The following is a 16,636-nucleotide window of genomic DNA, read 5'->3' as shown; positions in this document are numbered from 1 at the left end:
GGAAGAAATGGAAACAGGTGATCTGCTGTGGCAACCCCTAACGGGAACAGCTGAAAGAAGATGATGACGATGATAATATATATATATATATGTATTTCATGTATGTAGATATATATCTATACATTTATATATATGTGTGTGTGTGTGTGTGTATATATATATATATATATATATATATATATATATATATATATATATAGATATATAATTTATTTATTTATCATTTTGTTGACCGGGAAAGTCCGACTAGGTTCCACAGAGCCTGTTTTCAGCGAAGGCCCGGGGAGAAATGCTCCAGATGCATGTCTTTGGAATGTGGGAGGAAACCAGAGTACCGGGAGGAAACCCACGCGAACACAGGGAGAACATGCAAACTCCACACAGAAGGCAACCCAGCCGATAATCGAACCGGAGAACCTCTTGCTGTGAGGCGACAACATTAACCGCTCCACCACTGTGCCGCCCAAATATATATACCCATACATATGTATATATACATATATGTGTGTGTGTGTGTGTGTGTGTGTGTGTGTGTGTGTGTATATATTACATCTGTACATACAAACATACATTTCCTATGCTGGGAGCTTCTTACACCCACTCAGGTGCACTCGCCTATGCTTACTGTGCGTTTCATATGTTTACTGCCGCTTATTTGTGTTTACTTGTGCCTTATTCATTATGGCAGTACCAGTTTGATTGAAAGGATCTAGTTAATAGTCCCATGCGATACACACATTCACTTTTACATGTTTAAATGTCAGCTTTACAGCAGAGCAACATTCATTCCACAAGGAAAATTATATGTGCTATAGTCGACCTTGAACTGTGAATGACTTTTCGTTAGGCGGATGCTCTAACCACTACACTATTGCTGTTCTGCTTCCTTTATATGTATACCCATGGTTCATAGTTACCCGAACACATGCCTCAACACTTCACTTACACAGCAGGCATCCACTTTCCTATGGGGAAAACCACACTACTACACATGCACCATTCCCTATTTCCTACTGCTCTGGACCCATGCTGCATGTTGACTCACTCCAAGGATATTCAGACCTCCAAAGCCTATAGTCCTGGCACATAAATGTGTTTGATTGCAGTGTGTTCATGTGGTCTTCTGTGTTTAGGCTTGTCCGACTGGGGACTGGAACAGCCCTGTACCCATTTGAAAGTCAGATTTTGCACGTGGACAAGGTTACTCCTACTGTTTGCATCCTACCTATGGTTAGAGACGCAGGGGTTTTGGCCACCTCTGGCCAGCTATATTCCTTCGCATTCATTATGATTGCTTTCTTGTTCCCATGTTCATTCTGTGTATAGATATATATATATATATATATATATATATATATATATATATATATATATATATGTATATGTGTGTGTGTGTGTGTGTGTGTGTGTGTGTATATATATATATATATATATATATATATATATAGTTGCCACCCTTTCAAATGGCCAAAGTTGGACTTATTTGTTACAAACTTCAAGATTTTGCAGGCCGACACATACCCACAGCCAGTACAAAGGACAGGACATCACTTTTATGCCTAATTGACAGCTTATTCTTGTAGCATTTTAGTTGCTTATTCAGTTTCTTTTAACATTTAGGTGTTTCAGATACAGAATAACTGTTTTATGCTACTATTACCTCCCCTATTTCCTCCCGCCCCCAGTGGTCCCACCTTTAATACACTCACAAACCCCTCCCATCTTTCCAATAACCAACCACAGCGCTAACCCAACACTACCTCCTCCATCTTCCCACTACTATCACACCTCCTCAACTAACATGTACAAGCATATCTTACCTATGCTCACTGCATACACTCTATTTGCATATCTTACATCCTACCAAAGCTCCATCATTCCCCCACTCAACCACTACCATTGTACTACTACTCACACCACCACTCATGTCTCACCCTCACTCAGCTCCCCTCCCACCAACTCAAGAACCATCCCTATGCACCCCCCACATATTCTACCAACTATATTACTCAAACATAAAGCATCCCTACAACTTAACATAGTAACCCTCCCATCATACCTATTACCCACAGAGCAAAATCATAAAGTTTCCCTTATAAACAAACACATTCAAAAACTGAGAAAACTAATAACCTTATGCATATCAAAACTAGCCCTAAGTGGAGACATCCACCCCAACCCTGGCCCTACCATCTCCAACCCCAATCCTCATAATCAGACTAGAAACCACAACTTCTCCCATATTACAGCCAATAGAAAGCCAAGTGAATTCCTTCTACTAAGCCTAAATATTAGAATATTATCCAACAAAGTCCATGAACTCCATGCCACCATAGACTTGTACTCCCCAGACATAGTCATCCTGACCGAAACCTGGCTAAAACCTCACATTACCAGTGAGCAAATACTCACTACAGGTTATGGCATAATAAGAGTAGACCGGCTAAACAAGAAAGGAGGCAGTGTAGCTATAATATTTAAACATCATCTAAACATCCAGATCTTAAAATCATCAGCTCCACAAATAGGCAATGAAGAAATAATATATACCAACCTCAAAATAAACCAAAATAAAACCATCAACATAACTGGATGCTACTTCCCACCTGGCCAAAACATCCCTCCACTAGAAAACCTCCTCAGCTGGTCTACCCACCATCTCCCCCAAGAAACTATAATTTTAGGTGATTTCAGTATTGACTGGCAACCCTGTTCTGGCAACCATCCAACCCATCATGTAAACCTTCATGGCTTAACCCAACTAGTCTAGTCGCCGACCAGGATAAATAAAAACTCCAGCAAGCACACTACCCTGGATTGGATACTAGTCAGTAAGAGCTCCCAGTCATATATAACAGGCTGCTTATTAGATAGCCTCAGTGATCACTCCCCAGCATTCCTACTCAAAAAATACCTATACCAAGCTAAACCTGTCATCTACCGTCAAATACATAAAAAACTAAACTTTAACCCACTCACATTCATCTCATCCCTGAAAGAATGTAACTGGCATCCTCTAAAGTACCTCAGTCTTGATGACGCAGTTGAATTTTTTAATTCTACCTTACTGAGCATCCTTAATTACCATGCCCCCATAAGACTTTCCAGATTCAAAGCACAACCCTCCCCATGGCTACAGAAAACCATTAAGTCAGAAATTAAAAACATGGATAAAGCCTGGAATCACTGGCACAAAACCAAAACCTCCTCAACTAGACAGAAATTCCTAGAACTACGCAATAGAGTAAAAAAGCTAATAAAACAGGACAAATTCCAATACTGCCAGTCTGGCTTAGACTCCTCCCAACTCAGCCCCAAACAATTCTGGTCCTCCATAAACTGCATCCTACACCCAGGTAAAGTCAGTACCCCTCCTCCTAACATCGCTCACTCCTCAGAAAATATGCTACCTCATTCAACACACACTTCACACAAACCATACTATCACTAGCTAAACAACACAACCCCCCTCCCCTCCAACCCACACCTTCAACTAGTAATCTCACCACTGCCTTCTCTTTTTCTTCTGTACCTACCTCCAACAAAAAAAACTCTTAACTAAACTTAAGCCCACCAAATTAGTAGCAGACAACCTCCCAAGTGAATACCTACAAATCGCAGCTGATGCTCTGGCCTACCCAGTATCCATCTTGATTAACCGATCTCTGTCAGAAAGTTACGTTCCCACACTGTGGAAAGTATCACATATAATTCCCCTCCACAAAGACGGACCCTCCACAGAACTAACCAATTACTGCCCCATTCTATTCTCTCTCCACTCTCCAAAATACTAGAGAGATGCATACACTCTCAGGTCTCAGACTACCTCCTTACTAACAACCTCCTTTCCAATACTCAGCATGGTTTCCGACCAAACCATAGCACCACCACTGCCTTACTCTCCTTTACTAACACTATCCTTCAGCATAAAAACAATGGCTGTAGCCTATCTAAAGCATTTGACATGGTCCCACACAAACAACTTATCTCTCTCCTCAATAACCTATCCTTCTCACAACCAGTCACCAACTGGTTTCAGAGTTACCTGTCTGACCGCCAACAATCCGTTGTATGGCAGAATGACATATCTCCCCAACTACCTGTCTCCATAGGGGTTCCCCAAGGATCCATCCTTGGACCCCTACTCTTCTCTGTTTTCACCAATAATCTAGCCTCTGCCACCAAACATGGCACCCTCATACAATACGCAGATGACTCAACCATCATCTGCTCAGCCCAGTCCTTACCCAAACTGCAAAAAGTCACACAGGAAGCCTTTTCCTCTGTTGAAACTTGGTTATCCGATGCCCAATTAATACTCAACCCAAACAAAACTAAACTACTCATCTTCCAACCCACCAAACATACTCAAAATAACTCTCACTTTAACATCACAGCAAAAGACAACACCACTATATACCCAACTGAACACACCAAATTGCTAGGAGTGGAAATAGACAATAAACTAAAATTTGACATTCATATATCCATGACCATAAAAAAAGTCCACAAAAAACTAGGAGCATTATACAGAAATAAGCAACTTCTCACCAAAGCAGCAAAGATTTCAATAGCAAATTCCCACCTTATCTCCACCCTACTTTATGCCTCTCTAATATATACCAATCTATGGCAATGCGATCTAAACAAGGTAGAGACCTGCTACAACAAAATTGCCAAATTCGCCACAGGGGCATCCTACCGTAGTCACCACTGTCTCTCACTTTCTGAACTGGGCTGGCTTGAACTCCTTCACCTCCTTCAATGGTATCAACTCTCACTAGCCCATAAACTAGTAAACCATCCACTAAATGTCCCATCCCTCCAGAATCTACTCCAACCCTATCGCACCACCAGACCACTAAGATCCAGCAACAAAAATCACTTGCAGATCACTAAAGCCAATAACTCTGCTGGTGAAGCACTATTCTCTTGCGCCATAGCCAAATTATGGAACTCCCTCCCACCCACAATTACATACATACCATCATGCACCCACTTCAAAACTTTACTAAAAGCACACCTAAAAACATGCTGGCTATGCCTTGCAACTCCCACTCTAATATCACCCACCCCATCCAACCACTACCTTTCTTTCCACTCCACTAACTACCTTGATTATAGCAAGCTCAGATGCTCATAAGCCTAGTACTTATTATACAGCAGGAACTTCTTATTGTAACATTTGTTAATGTCTGTTATGTACTTCACAGATAGAGTCTAGTTGTCTACTGATGTACTATGTTCTTCATCTGTAAATATGTTGTAAGTAATTGCTATGTAAATTGTTAATCGCTATGTAATCCAATGTAACTACTGTCTGTTTTAACTGTGGAGCTTTTCTCCCCGGGCCTCTGCTGAAAATGGACCTACATCCAGTCAGACACTCCCGGTCAACAAATATAAATAAATAAATAAATAAATAAATAAATAAATAAATAAATAATTACATAGATATAGGACATATTTTTGTCATTAAATCTCAGGACATCTGCCATTTGACACTAAGTGTACAGGACACAACTGGCCAAAGAGGGACTGCCCCTCGCAAAGTGGGACAGGTGGTTACTCTATATGTGTATATATATATATATATATATATATATATATATATATATATATATATATATATATATATATATATGTGTGTGTGTGTGTGTGTGTGTGTGTGTGTGTGTGTGTGCGTGCGTGCGTGTACGTATGCATGCATACACATCTATATGATTGAATTACTTTGATCATACGGTTGAATGACTGTGTTGTCTGCTATGTTTGTGATAACATCGACGTTAGGTATAACTGCCGTGGCTTAGTGGTAAATCTCATTGATTGTGATGTGTAGGGTCCTGGTGTCGGGCCTGGCCGATGCAGTATATTGTGTTGTTGGGTGGAACAAGGGCCGTTGGACAAAGGGTGAGTACAACACTTTTCATCTGTGGTTTTCCGTTTAACCGCCGATTCACGTCATGCAAAATCTGTCCACATTCTTACTGTGATATGTCACCCCAGTTCACATTTAATTGGTATTATATCATTATATAGCATAAAATTAGCAAGATATGCTCGTATACGGATTTCACATCATAAATGGTGTGCGCTGCAGTTGAACCGGCAAAGTCTGCTCGATAGTCTGATGCTCTAACCACTACACTATTGGTGTTCTGCTTCATTTATATGTATACCCATGGTTCATAGTTACCCAAACACACGACTCAACACTTGACTAAAACAGAAGGCATCCATTTTCCTGTTGGGAAAACCGCACTACTGCACATGCACCATTCCCTACTGCTCTGGACCCTTGCTGCATGTTGACTCACTCAAAGTATATTCAGACCTCCAAATCCTATAGTCCTGGCACATACGTGTATTTGATTGTCAGGGTGTTCATGTCTGCTACACCCCGGTCACTGCAGTACACCAACCCCAACTGGTGCTAATCATGAAACTCCCAACCAAACTGCTAATGCGTTTAATACCTTCTTTACCGAAGCCATCCAATCTCTAGCCAGCCACCTAACCCCTGACAGCTCCAACCTTCCTAACCTCATCTCCAGCTCTCTTCCTACTTTCCTATTCCAACCCATCTCCACTAATTTCATCCACAAACTCATTCTAAAACTTAAGCCTTGTACTCCTTCTGCTGACCAGATTCCAGCACAATATTTGCAAAAAGCTGCCAAAGCAGTAGCTTATCCAATATCAATCCTAATAAACAGAACCATTAACGAGGGAACCATCACAGTCATCTGGAAAATCTCACACATTATCCCCCTACATAAAGGAGGCAACTCAAATGAATACTCTAACTACCGACCTATAGCCCTACTATACCCCTTAGCAAAAATAATGGAAAAATGTATTCATCATCAACTTCTAGACCACTTACTAAAACATAACCTACTTGCACAAAGTCAACATGGCTTTAGACCATACCATAGTACCACTACAGCCCACTTATCTTTCACGGCCACTATTAACAGAAATCACAATAATAATACTCTCTCTTCAGCCCTATTTATTGATCTATCAAAAGCTTTTGATATGGTTAACCACACATTGCTTATTAACATTCTTAAATCACTTTCTCTCGATACTCTAGCTGTACAATGGTTTAGCTCCTACCTAAGTGACAGACAGCAAGCTGTTATGTGGGAAAATAATCTATCATCCCACCTACCAGTTACACTAGGTGTTCCCCAGGACTCTATTCTTGGTCCTTTATTATTCTCTATTTTTATTAATGATCTCTGCAAAGCTACTCCTCATGCAACCTGTATACAATATGCAGATGATTCAACAATAATCTGCACAGCCAAATCTTTATCAGAACTACAGTCCTTAACTCAGGAAATGTTTCACACAATAGAGTCATGGTTCTTAAAACGCTGCCTCCTCCTTAATCCTAAAAAAACTAAGTTCCTGCTTTTTACCCCTACCCAGAAGCACATACCTATTGATTTCTCTGTTACTTCTAACAATGGTACCCTCATATCCCCTGACACTACCACTAAGCTTCTAGGAATTACTATAGACAACAACCTTAACTTTGACTCCCATATTAATAACACAATAAAAACAGTTAACAGAAAAATGGGCTCTCTATATAGAGTCAAATCCTTCTTCACTCCAATCGCTAGATCTGCTATTGCCCATTCTCATCTAATCTCAACACTCCTTTATGCCTCACCAATCTATACCAATCTGTCAAAACATAATTGTCTCAAACTAGCTACCTCCTATAATAACATTGCAAGATTTGCCACTGGTAATCCCTATAGAACCCATCACTGTAAGAATCTGAAACAACTAGGATGGCTTGAACTACCTCATCAGCTTCAATATAGTCAACTTATCATTGCTCATAAGATCCTCTACCTCCCAAATAATACCCCAGTACTCTCAAATATCATCACCCCCTATAAAAATCTCACTAACTTACGATCAGCAAATAAATTGTTAATTAACATTAGTAAGTCAAACAACTTGGCAGGTGATTCTCTGTTCTCAAACTCTACTGGGAGAAACTGGAACCTTCTACCTACTGAATTAACTTCTCTTCCTTCTCTACCCCTCTTCAAACAACAACTGAAAATACTCCTGAGAACAAAATGGCTGTGCCCTTGTAACAACCCTGACTAACTGATTAAGATTACTTTTTTTACTTTCCCTCTTTTGTCAATTTTGTACTTATTGTATATGTAATCAGAACAGTTTATCTGTAACTTCTGTGATTTGACTCATTATAAATGTCATTTTCTATATATTTGTAAATAGTATTTAACTATTGTCTTCTCTATTTTTGTATTTATTATTAACCAGGGCGTTTATATATTGTAGATGATTACTAACCAGTGTGTTGTAAAATGTATCCCAGTATTCTGTATGTTTTTTCTATGTAAACTCTTGTTTTTCAGAGGGTGTTTTTTTAATAGGGTGTTAATATCTTGTAGATGATTCAAACCAGTGTCTTGAAAATGTATCCCAGCATTTTGTATGTTTTTCTATGTAAACTCTATTTTTATTCTACACAATTTTTTTTTACTTTTTCATCTGTTTTGTCCTGGAGCTTTTGCCAGGCCTCTACTGAAAATGGACATATATCCAGTTAGACTTGCCCGGTCAACAAATGTAAAATAATAAATAAAATAAATGTGGTCATCCGGGTTTAGGCTTGTCCGACTGGGGACCAGGACTGTCCTGTACCTAGCTGAAAGTCAGACCTAGCATGGGGACATCATTAGTTCCACTTTTAGTGTCCTACCTGTGGTTGGGGATGCAGAGGTGTGCTCACCTCTGGCCATCCTGATATATAACAGCACTAAATATTACGGCGGGTTCCACTGCTGTTTCCCTTCACATTTGTTATGACTGCTATATTGTGACCATGTTCATTCTTCATATCTACATATATATATATATATATATATATATATATATATATATATATATATATATATATATATATATATATATATTGGTCTGTACATACACATGCATATACACCTACATGCTTATTTACATTTCCCATACCGTTGAATCACCGCCACTTACTGTTGTGCATACACGCTTGCATACCCGCTTACGTCTAGGGTTGCCACCTTTTCAAATGGCCAAAGTGGGGCATTTTCAGGACACACATCAGATTTTACAGGCTGACACATACCCACGGTCAGTACAAAGGTTAGAACTTTACTTATTTGCCTAAATGAATGCTTATTCTTGTAGCAGTTTGGTTACTTATTCTGTTTCTTGTAACATTTAAGTATTTTACATACAGAAATAACTGTTTTATGCAACTGTTACATGAAATATGGGACATAATTATTTCCTACAATCACAGGACATTTGCCATTGTATTATTTTTGGTCAGGATACAACTGTCCAAAAAGGAACTGTCCCTCGCAAAGTGGGACAGGTGGTAACCCTACTTCATCATCATCCTCCTTTTTCCCATTTACATGGGGTCGGGTATCGTATTAACTGTCGCCAACTCTCTTGATTCAGTGCCACTCTCCTGCCTTCTTCAACACTCATGCCTGACTGTCGCAGATCTTCTTTCACACAATCCATCCACCTCTTTGCTGGATGCCCTCACTTCCTCTTACCTTCTTCCTGTCTGTCCCAAATCTCCCTCACCAGATTGTCTTCTGCTTTTCTACACATGTGCCCATACCATCATAATCTGTTCTCTTTGATCTTTTCTGCAATTGGAGCTACTTTGGCTTCTGCTCTTATGTCCTCATTTCTTCACCTGTCCCGCAGTGTACATTCTACCACCTTTCTCAGGCACTTCATTTCCATCACCTCTAGCTTCTTCAACTGTTCTGCCTTTACTGCCCAGGTTTCTGTACCATACAGTAGTACTGGTCGCACCACTGTCTTGTACACCTTACTTTTCAGCTTCTTTGGCATTCTTCTGTCATATACTACACCTGATACTCTATGCCATTTGGCTGCAGCCCCTCTGATTCTAGCTTTGACCTCTTCATTCAGACTACCCTTCTCCTCAACCACCCTTCCCAGATACTTGAAGCTGTTTACCTGTTCCACTATCTTCCCATCTATCTCTATTCTCAGCTTCTTCTGATTTCCCCAATCTGCTGCCATTACCACTGTCTGATCTGTGCTTAGTTTCATCCCATGTGCCTTCAGATTTGCATTCCATTCTCCTATCCTTTGCTGAAGTTCTAGATCAGAGTCTGCCTGTACTGCCACATCGTATGCATACAGCCTCTTTGTTGCTCTGACCCCTCCAACCTGTTTGCTGATGTAGTCCATTACCAGTATGAACAGCAGTGGGCTCAGAGCTGAACCCTGGTGTACACCCACTCCCACTGGGAACCCCTCAGTGAGGCCAAACACTGTTCGTACTTGAGTCACTGGGTCCTTGTACATAGCCTGTACTAATTCTACCAATGTTTCTGGGACTTCAAACCACCACAGTACTGCCCAGATCAGCTTTCTTGGGACCTTGTCATATGCTTTCTCCAAGTCTAGGAAAGCCCAGTTTGACTCTCCTTTTCTCTAGTTTCTTCTCAAGTATCTGTCTCAATGCAAACATCGGGTCAATTGTGCTGCATCCTGATCTGAATCTGAACTGTTCATCTCCCATCTTACATTCTACTATTCATGTATCCGGTTATCAATCACCCTCTCCAGAACTTTCATGCAATGTGGTAGGAGTTTGATGCCTCTGTACTGTCCACAGTTGTGGATGTCCCCTTTGTTCTTGTACACTGGCACGAGTATGCTTATTCTCCAGTCATCTGGGATATGCCTTTCTCTCCACACTGCAATTAGTATCCTCAGGAGCCATTTCTCCCCTAGCTCACCCAGCATCTTTATCATATCTGCTGTGACCTCATCTGAGCCTGCTGCTTTCCCTGACTTCATTTTCCTTAGTGCTGCTCTTACTTCTTCTAAGCTGGGCTCCTCTTCTACTCTCATTGTAGGCTGTTTTTGGGGGCAGTACCGCTTCTGTGGGGTTTTCTTCATTCAGAAGCTGCTGGAAATACTCCTTCCATCTGCCTTTGATGTCCTGTGGGCTGGTAAGCAGGTTGTTGCTGGAATCCCTTATGAAGGGTGTCTGACTATCTTCTTTATCTTTCTGTCTTTGCCTTGCAACCTGGTATAGTTTCTTTGTGCCCCTTACTGAATCACTTTCCAGATGTTGGTACAGTGCCTCTGATGCCCTATTCTTTGCTATTGCAACTTCTTTCTTAGTTTATTTGTAAACCAACCAGTAGTCCTTCCTAGCTTGGTCAGTCTTTTCAATCTCCCACTTCTTCCTGCACTCCTTCTTTCTTTTGATTACTTCCTGCACTTCTGCATTCCACCACCAGCTTTCCTTATGTACCTTATTTCCATACCTGGTTCGGCCACATATCTTTTCTGTAGTCCTAACACATGCTGTTTTTTAGGCGCTGCCACTCTTCTTCAACTCCACCTATTTCCTCCTCTTCTTGGGGTGCTAGAGCCCTGAGTAATTCCTTGAATAGTTGTACTTTCTCTCCAGTCAACTTCCAGGTCTTCAGCCTGGTCTCTGTTGACCTTAGAGCCTTCTCTGACCACTGCTTGCAGCTGATTGTGGCAACTACTGGTTTATGCTGTGAACCGACTGTTTCACTGGGGATGACTTTGCAATCATGGATTCTACCCTGGTGCCTTTTCCTTACTAGGAGGAAGTCTACCTGAGTTGCATGTTGGCTACTCTTGTATGTGATCTTGTGACTGTCTCTCTTTCTGAACCATGTGTTGGCTACTATCAAGCCATTTGCCAGACAGAAGTCTAGAATGGCTTCTCCTTCTTTATTCCTATTGCTCCACCCATGTGGACCCAGGCAGTCCTCATATCCTGTTCTGTCTGTCCATATATTTGCATTTAAGTCACCCATTATCAACACCAATTCATGTTGTCCTGCTTTATCTAGTAGGTCCTGCAACTGCTGTCTAAATGCACTCTTTTCCTCACTGCCTTAATCACCCTATATCCGACTGCCACTATTCGAATGTGTAAGGTATATATTCCCGATAATGCTTGTGGGGAGACGTGCATCATGGTCAGGTGTTTAATCCCAGGTCGTAGGTTCTGCAAGACCAGCTGGAGGCTGAGGAGTCTCGTGGGCAACTACTGATCATACAACTTGTGCCTAGATGTCTACAGGACTGGACATCATGTCATGACATCAAGTCTAATGTTTAGAACAGATACTTATCCCACGAGGGATATCCAAAAATTGTGGGGACCGATGACCTCGATTTCTTTGGCTTTATGAAAATAAGGTAGGGTTATACATGCAAGGGATACATAGTTTGCAATCCTGAGACTGTCTAAAGTGAGACTGCCTACTAGATATGAGTAGGGGTCAATATGTGCAGATATGGGTGCACCAAGAAAGCAGCCCGAGTATGGGTGGTTTTGGTGGATGTTCAGGAAGGGGGGGGGGTGTGCTATGGAGGGGATTATGGGTATTCAATTATGTATCCAGGTGTGTTGGGGTTGGATAGTTGGCCAGACCATTATGTGGGTATGTACCGGTAACGTTTCTGTACATGTGTATCGCACATTTTAATGTTCATATGTTTGTAGGATTGTGTTTTACAGTATGGCCTATCAGGTTGTATTGCAGATATGAATGTTTGTTCTTTGGTTATCTTTCTGATTCACTCACTGCTCCCTCGTACACCTCCAGTTCACCTATTGTGCATCCAAACCAGTCTCCCCTTGGTGAATTATTACATTACCTGTCACCCCCCACCCCCATATTCCACAGACACCATTCATCCCTTCTCTGGTTGATGGCCCATGGCGCAGTCAACAGAACACATTGCATACACTACATATCTCTGGTACCAATATGGTTGTGAGGACTACCCTAGCATTTCTGATCTTCCACATGCTGTACTTCACGCACATAGGTACACGCAAATACTTATCTTTCGTGACATGGTAGGAAGACCCAGGTAATACCCGTTCATCTTCGGGCTGCCCTGACAAGGATGACTTGGACCATGAATGGGCAGATATTGGGCGAATGGTCTGACCGTTGGTAGGGTTGCCACCTTTTCATATGACCAAGATGGGACATTTTTGGGACACACATCAGATTTTACAGGCAAACACATACCCACAGTCAGTACAAAGGATAGTACTTTAGTTTTATGCCTAAATGTAAGCTTATTGTTGTAGCAGTTTAGTTGCTTATTCTGTTTCGTTTACTTGCTTATTCTGTTTCTTGTAACATTTAGGTAGTTTACATACGGAAATAAATATTGTATGGGACTATTACATAAAATATGGGACATAATTATGTCATACAATCACAGGACATTTGACATTTATAATGGTTTTGGTATGGACACAACTACCTAGAGGGGGACTGTCCCTCACAATGTGGGACAGGTGGTAACCCTAACCATTGGGCTAGGCTTAGCAATTGGTGACGCGCTAACATGATGCGTTTCGCTTCCACTTGGTATAATTATCAACACTACAATGGAATATGGGCACGGGGTTTTAAATGTCATTTGTTCGAGTGACAGGGACTCAATATTCAGTTACGTGCCTTTGTGTTTACTTTTTATTTTGGTGTTGGCAAAACTGTCTTGTATGCCTTGCATACATTTCAGTATCCATGGACACTGACAGGAGTGATTACTATTAGAGGCAGGCTGTATTAGTCAGCATTTTAGGTTGCACGTATGCAGCCAACATGTTCACACCTCCGTGCAGAGCTTGGACATGCCCCCTGTACTCGTGCACGTTTCCTATGCAGGTGGCCGTTGCGGCAGCGCGCCTTCATTAACATGCATATGGTGCTCCTGCACCATCTCTATGCTGCATGGTTGGCACAACGCTAACGCCATCCTTGCGCCGAGCATCGTGAATCCCAGGGTTTGTCTTTGTTAAAGGTTCATAGCTTGTAACTTAGGGAAGTATTTTTTTTGTAAAATAATATCAAGGGTTTGGGTCAGAGGCATGTGCAGGTTTAGTATTAGGGTTAGCACACATGTGTAAGGATTGACAGGGGGCTTTGCCACTTGCACCAGTTTACTCATGCTAACCCTAATCTTAAATCTGCCCATGACCCCATTCTGATACTTATACATTACCTTCTAAAAAACTCTTTACCTGAAAGTGCCACTGCAGAATTCACCTGGACATACTTCTCATGCATTTTAGAACACAAACAGTAAAACTATCCCATTGCTGAGCTGTAACTCTTACCCTAATCAGCAAATTGTTTCATGCACACTCCTTGTAACACCAAAACTTATGACATATCCAAATGTCTTGGCATAAACACAAATATCCAGTTAACTTAACCTAATGCACATCCCCAACATATATCACAATTCAATATACCTGCATTCAGCAATTCTTGTTTTCTTACAAAAATAACCACCAGTCAACTGTGTGTCTGTGGGCGTGTGTGTGTGTGTGTGTGTGTGTGTGTGTGTGTGTGTGTGTGTGCGTGTGTGTGTGTGCGTGTGTGTGTGTGTGTGTGTGTGTGTGTGTGTGTGTGTGTGTGTGTGTGTGTGTGTGTGTGTGTGTGTGTGTGTGTGTACATATTTAAAACAGAACAGAGAAAAGAAAGGATAGTGTAAAAAGACTTACCTCTTAACTGCCGAGATTTTTACCTCATATTTCTGGTCTGCTACTCATAACATTTTGGTTTTCTGGCAAATCATTGGTGAAACATTGAGGATTGAAGTCAGAAAATAATAACAGACATTTGAGTTTCAGACTCCATAACCTGCAGAAAAATCCATGCTAATGCAAAACCTGTTATTCTGTTAACTTTCTAAGTTTGTAAGGGCAATATTTAAAATATCCCCCTATTTTGGGTCTTTCTCTCATCATAATAATGGCTTTGTCCAGATTTCTTGCTGTAAAAGTTTGAGAGGTATGTAAAAAGAGTATTTGTGAACTTGTATAAAGGGTAATTTTGTGATAGATTTCAGTTAGCTTTAGCAGAAATAGAATGTACAAAACTGTGGTGCAAAACTAGGGATATGTAATTCAGAGCACTTCATATGATAGGTGGATAAAGTAGTAACAAGAGGAAAAACTATACTGGTATTATGAGTGAGATATATGAGAAGAGCATGATTTAATTAATAATTATAGCTTGCATGTAGAGATATGATTAAAGAGTAGTTACTGTGTTCTACAGCACAGGATAACTATGAGATCCTATTCATCCAGTCATCCAGTTGGCTTATGGGGTCCTCGAGCCCCTGCTCAAATCCAGTCTGGCTGATTTATTGCTCCAGCCTCGAGCTCTTTACTAAACATTGTTAAATTAATCTTAACAAACCTCTGTTCTATTTTGAATCAAAGTTTCGTAAACAATTATTTCAAAAAAATCCTTTTTCAAATGGTGTCAGTGCAGTCATTTCTTCAGCGTCTTCAGAAGAATGAATGGATGTGCTCTATAGATCTCTAGGATGATTACCTTCATGTAAAAACAGAGAAGGAGTCCAGAAGATTTCTGCACTTCTGATTAGGAGCCAGTCATTTCAAGTTCAGAACCCTGTCATTTGGTCTCACCACAGTCACCAGGATGATCACCAAATGCATAGTGGTAGTATCAGTTCATCTACAAATACAGAGATTCAAAATCAATTTTTCCTTTCTTAGATGAATGACTCCTGGCTGCCTCTTCCAAGGAGTCTCTTCTTCAAGAAAATTATTACCTGCTTCACTCAGTTTAATTTCTCCAAGTCTTTTGGGTTCCTAATACCATAGCTGGAATGGACCCCATTCCTAAGTCAAAGTATGATTAAAATTTGTGAAATTAGTGTTGTTGCAGTCTTCGATGTCAGCAAAAAGTGCTCTTCCCAGTACCCACAATATGCCCAGAAATGACTCCTGTAATTCATATGGATCTACATGCAATGGTAGCATATCTAATCAAGACTGTAAATTCTTTTTTTATGAGATTATTAGAACTGTTTGGGTATCCTTGTTCCATATTGCCCTCATTTATGCCTGCAAATCCTGGTATTTTATGACTTTGTGTCTGTCTGTACCTAGGACACTGCAATGACTGGGCGTAGCAATTTCAATGATCAATGCTACTTTTGTCTTTTCATGGACTACTATATCTGGTTCTCTCACATCTACTTTTTGAACTATTGGTAATCGGTGATCCCATGTGATATAAACGTTATCATTTTCTATAATATTTTGTGACTCATGTTTCCAGTACTTCTCGGCTACTTCATAATGTTTGCAGCTGGGAGTGTGTCATTATGGTTTGTGATGTAAAATGCTTGCAACTAGGATTGTGCTGGTGTGGTTCGTTTTCATTTATATAAGTGTATGATTGCTTATGTCATAACTGATAGTTTAATAACAATGTTTCTTGTTTACAAAATGGGACAGGAATTGAATAATTTATATAATGTTGCTTAGGTTATATGATATATAGCAATATATGTGAAGTATAATGTTTGTTAAGGTTAATTTAACACAATTTGATTACTTTTGTATAAATGTAAATTTCCCTATGTCACAAGTGATATTTCAATAAACATATTAAAAAAAAAAAAAAAAAAAAAAATATATATATATATAATACTAGCTAGTTAGTATTGGTAATCGGTGATCCCATGTGATATAAACGTT

The sequence above is a fragment of the Protopterus annectens genome, chromosome 8.part0 (assembly GCF_019279795.1).
Source record: "Protopterus annectens isolate FY-2018-M chromosome 8.part0, PAN1.0, whole genome shotgun sequence".
Taxonomy (NCBI): Eukaryota; Metazoa; Chordata; order Ceratodontiformes; family Protopteridae; genus Protopterus; species Protopterus annectens.
Note: the sequence above shows the minus strand (reverse complement) of the source record.